Source organism: Triticum dicoccoides, chromosome 3B, assembly GCF_002162155.2.
Source record: "Triticum dicoccoides isolate Atlit2015 ecotype Zavitan chromosome 3B, WEW_v2.0, whole genome shotgun sequence".
Lineage (NCBI taxonomy): Eukaryota > Viridiplantae > Streptophyta > Magnoliopsida > Poales > Poaceae > Triticum > Triticum dicoccoides.
In genome coordinates this window covers 154661422-154671105 of record NC_041385.1, presented here as the reverse complement: position 1 = coordinate 154671105, position 9684 = coordinate 154661422, and the positions used below count along the sequence as shown (strand labels likewise).

Sequence of the window (9684 nt, the reverse complement as noted above, 5' to 3'; positions counted from 1 at the left end):
GGGGGGAGGGGATCTGGACATGCAAAGATACCTTTTCGCCCGATAGTGTGGCCCAGACGTGGTTTTCCCTTCCGCCGGAGCCCCCAAGTGCCCCCCCACTGCGCTGGGTTCGGCCTGGCATCGCCGGGCCCAAAAACGGGCCAAGCCGGCGGATTTTGGCATCTTGGGGGCGTGACTGGGGGAGTTTTTCGGCGCCGGTGCGAAAAAAGTTGCCCTGGGGCCCTGTTGGGGGCGCAGCTGGAGATGCTCATAGAATAGTGTTAGCGGACGGGCTCCCTTGAACGTGTTGGTGCCTGCGCGTTCAGCCGCTGTTTGGACTCTCGAACCAAGGACTGGAAGCCTCATCCGGCTGTGAGATGATCTCCTGCAGAGAGGACCTGATGCAAAACCTGCCTGGAGAAGACACACCCTGTGAGAGCATCTCCAACAGCGGCGGTAAATATCACGCGTGCGGGAAACCTGCTTTTTAGCGCGCGCGGACCGGTTTCGCGCGCTCCAGCGGGCGCATGAGATTCCGGCGCGCGCGGGCAATATTTTGCAGCTGCGCTGGAGCCAGCACACTGCTGCGCCCAAAGATATACTATTCCGGTGCTGTAAAGCATGTTTTAGTGCGTCGTGCGTTGCGCGCCTGTTGGAGATGCTGTGAGGTGTGAGCTATGAGGAGGGGATCGTCGGCCTAGCCATGCCGCTTCTTGCCTATATGCGTCATCACAGCTATCTATGTGGCTGGACTCGCACCAGGCCCCCAACCGACTGTCCGTTTAGGCAAAGGCCAGTTCAAAATTTTGAATTTGAAATCTTGCATTTAATGCCGTTATTATTGCCTTGTCATGTTTATTATGTTTTGTGTTTTGGGTATGTATCCATGTTCTGTAAATGGCTAGTCAGACCTTTGTAATCGGCACAAGTGATCATGTATCCTCCATGTTCTTCTATAGCCATGCACTTATGCCGCATGATAACTATTAAGTAATGGCTACAATTTCTTACTTCCTCCGTTTCTAAATATTTGTCTTTCTATATATTTCAATAAGTGACTACATACGGAGCAAAATGAGTGAATCTACACTCTAAAATATGTCTATATACATCCGTATGTGGTAGTCCATTTGAAATATCTAAAAAGACAAATATTTAGGAATGGAGGGCATAGAATATTTCTAGATGTAAATAAATGTTTCGGATGCAAACCATCTGTTCAGTAGGATAAGATTGCTACAGTTATTTTTGAGGAACACACTTAACCGAATACTAACTTGTTTTAAGTGTATACCAGTACAATGTGTAGAACTTGGCGTGCTGATAAAACATGCTTAAATGCTTACCCTTTTATGCTTATTATGGCTGCCAAACCAAATATTTATACTTCAATCTAGATCGAAATCCTTCTGTCGTTTTTGGATAGTTTGGTACATGATATGTTGACAATTAAGGAGGCTTACCAATTAATATAAAGTGCCTTAACTAGCTTTGTTAATATCCTACTCTGAAATGTTTCATTCATCTGTCCCTAAAGCTTTGTGTCAAATTATTTTCTCTTTCCTAAGGTACTAGCACACTGTTCTGAGTGATCCTAAAAAGTATTCTAATTTTTTTAGGTGTTACAATATCGCTTTTCCAATTTCCTATCATCAATTTTTATGATGATTAGTATTTATACTTATCATATAAGGTTAGGTAAAAGTACATCTGATTTATTCAATACATGTATGATCAACTAACTGATACAAAGTAGTGAAAATAAATCCAATCATGTAGCACATCGATCTCTAATTCTCTACAAGTCCAATGATCACTGCAGAAATATAATCATACTGCGTGAACCAGAAAACAAGAGTAGCAATTGTCTCGGACCATTAGGCCAAAGTCAACTCTAATATTTGTAGACACAATCGTTTATTTCTTGCAAATATCCGGCAAATTGAACACTGTTTATCCAGGCCTTCAAATAGAGAGGCCTTACTTGGAATTTGCTGCCTAAATGGCATATAACTGACTCGTGCTTATTTGAAGGTCCTGCCAGTATTAAACCAGGCCTGTTTTCAAGGTCCTGCTCAGCAATTATGAAACGAATCATTTGTGTTCTGTCATCTAGCTACTTTTTAAAATGAACCAGTATGTTATTCCAAAGAATTATTGGCTTTGCATACATATGCTGATGCTGATATCAAGTATGCGTTGCCTCATTAATAATAAATATGTACAAAGTTTAAAATACAAAACAAAGATCAACCAATGCCCGCTCTAGGAAACAAAGTCATAGTTAAATTACAGATTCTATTCTATCCAGATTCTTATCTTTTCCGCCTTGCCCTGTTTTGCCCTGAGTTGTTCTACGGTTTAGGCTCGAAAAATAAAAAAGTATGTGTTGCTTCTGGTTAAGGAGTCTTAAAAGTGCTCGAGTGTCCAGGCAAGTTAGGAACTTATTGTGCACATTGTTCAAGACATCTTACAGGCCAGTTAAGACATATCAGTGGGGAAATATTTAGTTGTAGCTTTGTACCATTTAATGTTTGATCTTTGAAATATAATGGATTTTGTTCTGAGTCATTTCTACTGGTTGTTGCCACAGGCACCAGAGCATTCACATCTGAAGGCTCACATCTTGGAAAACAAACTTTTTTTGAGAAGGTGCATCCCTTGGCCATCACGAACTTCTACAGTTCAAATAACAAGATTTGTACCTCTGCTGCGTCTATTTTTTTAGCTGGTTCAAGTGAGGAACTTGTGATTATCAGTAACTGTTCATCAGGTAAGTGCAAGGAAACTTTTCGTTTGGTGTACCACCCTGATATTGTCCATACTGATGAATATCTCTAGTTTATGCAGACAATCGGGTCGGACCATTGCTAGTCCACCTGTTTCGTCAAAGGTTTATTGCTGATGGAATTGAAACTTTGGTCAGGATAGGTATCCCAGATAACGCTGCTATCTTCTTGTGGTGAAACTGTTTGTTCTTTGGTCGGAACCTGATCTTATTCATTATAGGTGTACTTGTTGGAGGAAATTTTGCCGTCAAGCAAATGTTTCCCTTGCTTAGGATTCTTGTTATAATCTCATGTATCGACTAGCAATCCAGAGTCGCAACATAGTTGGTGTCATGTGGGGCGCTGCGTACAGGCGCGGGTCGCGCGCCCAGGGGCAGCAGCCGACGGCCACAGCTGGCGAGGCATGATCGGGACAAGGAGTCCTGATCCTATGTTGGTTCCTAGAGTCCAGGAATAGTTAGTTTCCTAGTTTGTTAGGAGTCCAGGAGTAGTTAGTTTCCTAGTTTGTTAGAAGCCCATAAGGCCTTTATATATCCTGTAATCTGCACCCTTGGACGCAGGCAATAAATCATTATCTCCTACCTCCTCCTCTACTCCTAATCTCTTCTCCTGCACCATTGAGCAGTTAGGCAAAAACCCTAGCGCTCCTATCAACCGAGACTACGAACTACGTAGTCGAGGTCCTGCTGTCTTGGGCACCGAGGTCCTTGACAACTTGGTATCAGGTTCCAGGCGATCCTCTTCCTCGTCCGCGCTCCATCCGCAGCCCGCCGCCACCCCTGCGTCCGCGCCAAGCACACCTCCATCGCCACCATCCGCCGCCGCCTCGGTCACTTCCGGCATGGCAGAACCAACCACCGCTGATCTGGCCACGATGATCGAGGCCTTGACTGCAACGGTGGCGTCCCTGCAGACGTCCGTCGCCGCGCTCCAGAAGGACAAGTCTACCTCCTCGTCGAGCGCTGCCGGCGCCCACGATGGGCAGCACCACAACGATCGCCCGCCCCGGTTTCAGAAGATGGACTTCCCCAAGTTCGACGGCAAGTCAGATCCGCTCGCTTTCCTCAACAGATGCGAGTCCTTCTTCCATCAACAACGGATCGCCGAGGAGGAAAAAGTCTGGATGGCGTCCTACAACCTTGAGGGTTCTGCCCAGCTGTGGTACATGCAGGTCCAGCGTGACGAGGGCACTCCGCCGTGGCGCCGCTTCTCCGAGCTGCTCAACCTCCGCTTCGGGCCACCTCTACGCGCTAACCCGCTGGGCGAACTAATGGCGTGCAAGCGCACAACGTCCGTAGTCGACTTCCAGGAGCGGTTTGAGGCGCTCCTCCCCCGGGCAGGCATCTTATCAGAGACACAGAAGGTTCAGATCTTCACCGCGGGACTCCAGCCACCCCTCAGCCTCGACGTGGAAATCCACAACCCGCAGTCCCTCGCCGTCGCCATGAGCCTCGCCCGCAAGTTGGAGCTGCGCGACCAGTGCGCGCTCACCTCCGCACCACCGGTGCGTTTTCAGCAGAAGGGCATCCTGCCGGCGCCCGTACCACGCCTCGCGCCCCCCGTACCGGCTCTACCAGCCGCACCCCCTGCACCTAGTCTGCCGGAAGGGCGCCCAATCAAACGCCTGTCACAGACAGAGATGGAGGAACGCCGTCGCCTGGGCCTATGCTTCAATTGTAATGAGAAGTTTGGCAGGGGCCACAACCGCGTCTGCCAGCGCATCTTCCTCCTCGACCTGGCGCCGGACGACGACGACGACGACACGGCCTCCGCCACCGCTGATGCCTCACCGGCCGACCCTCGGATCTCGCTCCACGCGATCTCCGGCGTGCGCACGAGCGAGACCATGCAGATGCATGTCACCCTCGGGGGTGTCTCCCTCCTCGCCCTGATCGACTCAGGCTCCACCCACAACTTCATCGCTGAGGAGGCGGCCGCTCGTGCTACACTGCCATCCCCCACCACCGAGAAGATGCGTGTCACGGTGGCCAACGGCGAGCGTGTTCCGGGCCAAGGCGCATACCGCGCCGTCTCCTTCCGCATCGACCAGGAGGCGTTCTCGGAGGATTTCCTCGCCTTGCCGCTCGCAGGCTACGACGTCATCTTGGGCACGCAATGGCTGGCGACGCTTGGACCGATCCTGTGGGATTTCCGCGCCCTCTCCATGACGTTCTGGTGGAGGGGCCATCGGGTCTGCTGGCGCGGCCTTGCCGGACCGGACGGGCCAGCCCTGCAATCATGCAATGGCCGCGATTTCCTCGACGCCATCCTCACCGAGTTTGACGGCATCTTCGCCGAACCCTCCGGCGTACCACCACTCCGCAGCCGCGACCACGGCATCACCCTGCTGCCAGGCTCCGCCCCGGTGGCCGTCCGTCCGTATCGCTACCCGGCCGTGCACAAGGACGAGCTGGAGCGTCAGTGCGCCGCCATGCTCGCCCAGGGCATCATCCGAGCAAGTCGTTCCGCATTCTCATCGCCGGTACTGCTGGTCCGCAAGCCCGACGGGTCCTGGCGCTTCTGCATCGACTACCGCGCCCTGAACGCCATCACCATCAAGGATGCGTTTCCAATTCCGGTGGTGGACGAACTCCTCGACGAGCTTCGGCGCGCTCGTTTCTTCACCAAGCTCGACTTACGCTCCGGCTACCACCAGGTGCGGATGCGTGCGGAGGACATCCCAAAGACTGCCTTCCGTACCCACGACGGCCTCTACGAGTTCCTGGTGATGCCGTTCGGCCTCTGCAACGCGCCGGCGACGTTCCAGGCACTCATGAACGATCTGCTGCGGCCGTAGCTGCGCCGTTTCGTTCTCGTCTTCTTCGACGACATCCTCATATTCAGCGAGTCGTGGGCCGATCATCTTCGCCATGTGCGCACCATCTTTACCGTACTGCGCCAGCACCGGCTCTTCGTCAAGAGGTCCAAATGCTCGTTCGCCGTCGAGTCGATCTCCTACCTGGGTCACACCATCTCCGCGGCCGGAGTGGCCATGGATCCGGAAAAAGTGCAGGCCGTGGCCGACTGGCCGCAGCCTCGCTTGGCGCGCGCGGTCCGGGGGTTTCTCGGTCTTGCAGGGTACTACCGCAAGTTTGTCAAGGAGTTTGGCGTGGTCGCCGCGCCCCTGACGGCCCTGCTTCGCAAGGACGGCTTCTCATGGTCGCCGGAGGCGGCAACAGCTTTTACCGCCCTCAAGACGGCGGTCACCACGGCTCCCGTGCTCGCATTGCCCGATTTCACACGGCCGTTCATCGTCGAGTGTGACGCGTCTACATACGGTTTCGGGGCCGTCCTTCTCCAGGATCAGCACCCGGTGGCTTTCTTCAGCCGGCCGGCCGCGCCTCGTCACCGTTCTCTGGCGGCATATGAACGGGAACTCATTGGCCTGGTGCTCGCTATTCGCCATTGGCGACCGTACCTCTGGGGGCGCCAATTTGTGGTAAAAACTGACCACTACAGTCTCAAATTCCTCCTTGACCAGCGCTTGGCAACCATTCCGCAGCACCACTGGGTCGGCAAACTACTGGGGTTCGATTTCACTGTGGAGTACAAGGCCGGTAGTACAAACACGGTGGCGGATGCCCTTTCCCGCCGCGACACGGAAGAGACGGGGGTCATGGTTATATCTGGTCCTCACTTCGACTTCATCGACCGCCTACGGCACGCTTCGTCCACCGACCCAGCACTCGTCGCGTTGCGCGAGGATATCACGGCAGGCGCTCGGCAGCTGCCGTGGGCGCTCTCCGACGGCCTCGTCACTTTTAACGGCCGCCTCTACATCCCGCCAACGTCTCCACTACTCCAGGAGCTTCTCACCGCAGTGCACGATGACGGACACGAAGGCGTCCTGCGCATGCTGCATCGTCTCCGCCGCGACTTCCATGCACCTAACCTTCGCAAGACGGTGCAGGAGTATGTCCGCGCCTGTGGTACTTGCCAACGGTACAAGTCCGAGCACTTGCACCCCGCCGGTCTGCTGCTGCCACTGCCGGTGCCCACTGCCGTGTGGACTGACGTCGGCATCGATTTCGTAGAAGCGCTCCCTCGTGTGGGCGGGAAGTCTGTTATCCTCACCGTGGTGGATCGCTTCAGCAAGTACTGCCACTTTGTGGCGCTGGCCCACCCGTACACGGCGGAATCAGTGGCGCAGGTGTTCTTCGCTGAGATTGTGCGTCTCCATGGCGTCCCGCAGTCCATGGTCTCTGACCGCGACCCCGTCTTCACCTCGGCTTTTTGGCGGGAGCTCATGCGCCTCACCGGGACCAAGCTGCACATGACGACGGCGTTTCATCCACAGTCGGATGGCCAAACGGAGGCTGCTAACAAGATCATTGTGATGTATCTCCGTTGTCTCACCGGGGATCGTCCCAGGCAGTGGCTCCGATGGCTTCCCTGGGCCGAGTACATATACAACACCGCCTACCAGACATCAACCCAAGAAACTCCGTTCAAGCTTGTGTATGGCCGTGACCCTCCCACTATTCGCTCTTACGAGCCGGGCGATACACGGGTGGCCGCAGTGGCCAGGAGCATGGCGGAGTGCGACGAGTTACTCGCAGACGTCCGCTATCGTCTACAGCAGGCACAAGCGGTCTACAAGTCCTACTACGACAGACGCCATCGGGACATTCGGCATGACGTGGGCGATTGGGTCTGGCTTCGTCTTCGCCAGCGCGCCGCGTCCTCTCCCAACCTGCCAACCAGGGGCAAGCTCAAGCCACGCTTCTATGGGCCGTACCGCATTTCAGAGGTCGTCAACGACGTGGCCTACCGCCTTGAGCTTCCGGCACGCTCGCGCCTCCATGACGTGTTCCACGTGGGCCTCCTCAAGAAGTTCTTCGGCACGCCTCCAACTGCACCACCGGGATTGCCTCCGATCCACAACGGGGCGGCTGTTCCAGAACCGGAGCGCGTGACTCGTGCACGACTAGCACGCGGCGTTTGCCAGCTGCTCGTCCACTGGAAGGGTGAAGCAGCATCATCAGCTACATGGGAGGATCTTGACAGTTTTGTCGAGCGCTACCCCGCTTTTCAGCTCGAGGACGAGCTGCTCATCGAGGGGGGGAGAGATGTCATGTGGGGCGCTGCGTACAGGCGCGGGTCGCGCGCCCAGGGGCAGCAGCCGACGGCCACAGCTGGCGAGGCATGATCGGGACAAGGAGTCCTGATCCTATGTTGGTTCCTAGAGTCCAGGAATAGTTAGTTTCCTAGTTTGTTAGGAGTCCAGGAGTAGTTAGTTTCCTAGTTTGTTAGAAGCCCATAAGGCCTTTATATATCCTGTAATCTGCACCCTTGGACGCAGGCAATAAATCATTATCTCCTACCTCCTCCTCTACTCCTAATCTCTTCTCCTGCACCATTGAGCAGTTAGGCAAAAACCCTAGCGCTCCTATCAACCGAGACTACGGACTACGTAGTCGAGGTCCTGCTGTCTTGGGCACCGAGGTCCTTGACAGTTGGAACTTCTTTACTCTAATTGATGATGGCTCCAGCTGTGAGGCAATCTGCTGCAGAGAGGACCTGATGCCAAAACTTCCTGGAGAAAACACCCTTGTGAGCTGTGGGAAAGGATCGTAGAGCACGTTAAAAATCTTCTTCACCATGCCCCTGTTGAAGTTAATGACCTTGTTCTTATATCTGAACTCACACAGCGTGTGGTTTGTGTACGTGACAAGGAACTCAATGAGCTCATGGGACACTTTGAAAGGCTGTATATGGCCGGGGCTGATGCGGAAGGCCGCCGTGTCTGGCCGCGTGGGCGGCGGGCACAGAGCTAGCTCTTGGGGTCTCCCCGTTGGCCCCTAGGAGCGGATCTGACGGCGACGACCCCTTCCCCTGTGCCTCTTCTTGCCTCACCGGTCTGCGAGGCGGGCATCCGTGTGCCCGGTGCTCATGGCTGGTTGGGGATGGAGGGTTGGTGGGTATGGACCGGGGGAAACCCTTGGTCTGCGGCTGCGTCCACGGTGTCGGCGGCGCTCCGATGTCTCCTCTTGGGGTGGCATCGAGGTCTGCCCCCCACCCTCTTCCTCCACGACCTGGGCGAAAGCCCAAACTCTCCGGTTGGGTGGTGATGGTGCATTGGCGTTGTTGTCCTTCTTGAAGGCGCCACCTTTGGTCGGTGGATGGGTGGTCGAGGCTTCGCAGGAGGGGGGTTGTCTTCCTCAGTGGTGTTCTTGCTCGGCTGCTTTCAGTCGATGTTGATTCGGGCTGCGGCGATGACGAAGTATGGGTTGTGGCGGTGCAAGGTGAGGCAGCCGTGCTTGCAGTTCTCTCCCCGGCATCCTATTAGCCCGGCCTTCCGCCCAGGTGAGCGGCTTTACCTGCCCACGGCGTGGCACCCTACGCTTCGGGGCATGGTGGAAGGGGGCTTCTTCGGAGGTAGAGATCGCTTGTGGTTCGACGTTGGTTGGCCTCGGGGGAGTTAACGATGCGTGGCCTCTTCTGGCTGCGGGTTTCTACCCTGTCCTAGTCGTGTCGTAGTCAAAATCGGGTTTGCCGACTGAGTGGTCCTTCCGGTGTCTTGTATCTTTACCGTTCTTGCTCTTTTTCTTTTCTTTTGTTGTATGCTGGTTGTGGTGTTTTATATATAAGCGGGGAACCCTTTATCATGAGTATATCCAACAAATCTCCAAATGGCTATTCCTAATAATATCCTGTTTCGCCGGTACTAGTGCCTTCCCAACATTCCCCAGCCGCTTTGAATTAAAACACAGTTTGAATCCGCAAATATTTTTGGAGCCTCCTCCTTGTTCTCGCTTGTAGCTCCTGCAGCAAAAAGGGAAGTGAGAAACGCATTGTATTGTACCGTAACATGGAAAAGGTGCTAGAAAAAGATAAAACATCAACCAGCTATGTAAAGGTGCTACACCAAAGGGTTTGCTGCATAAATACCATAGCAAAAACCACAGTGCCTCTA

The 9684-nt window shown here is 54.0% G+C and overlaps 1 long non-coding RNA gene across 1 annotated transcript; it reads left to right on the top strand.

The window, feature by feature from the left end:
* Window positions 1-20: 20 nt before the first annotated feature.
* LOC119275296 lies at window positions 21-3019 on the top strand. Its single transcript, XR_005135611.1, has 2 exons — window positions 21-2752; window positions 2830-3019. It is a non-coding gene; the product is annotated as an uncharacterized LOC119275296 (long non-coding RNA).
* The last annotated feature ends 6665 nt before the right edge of the window (window positions 3020-9684 follow it).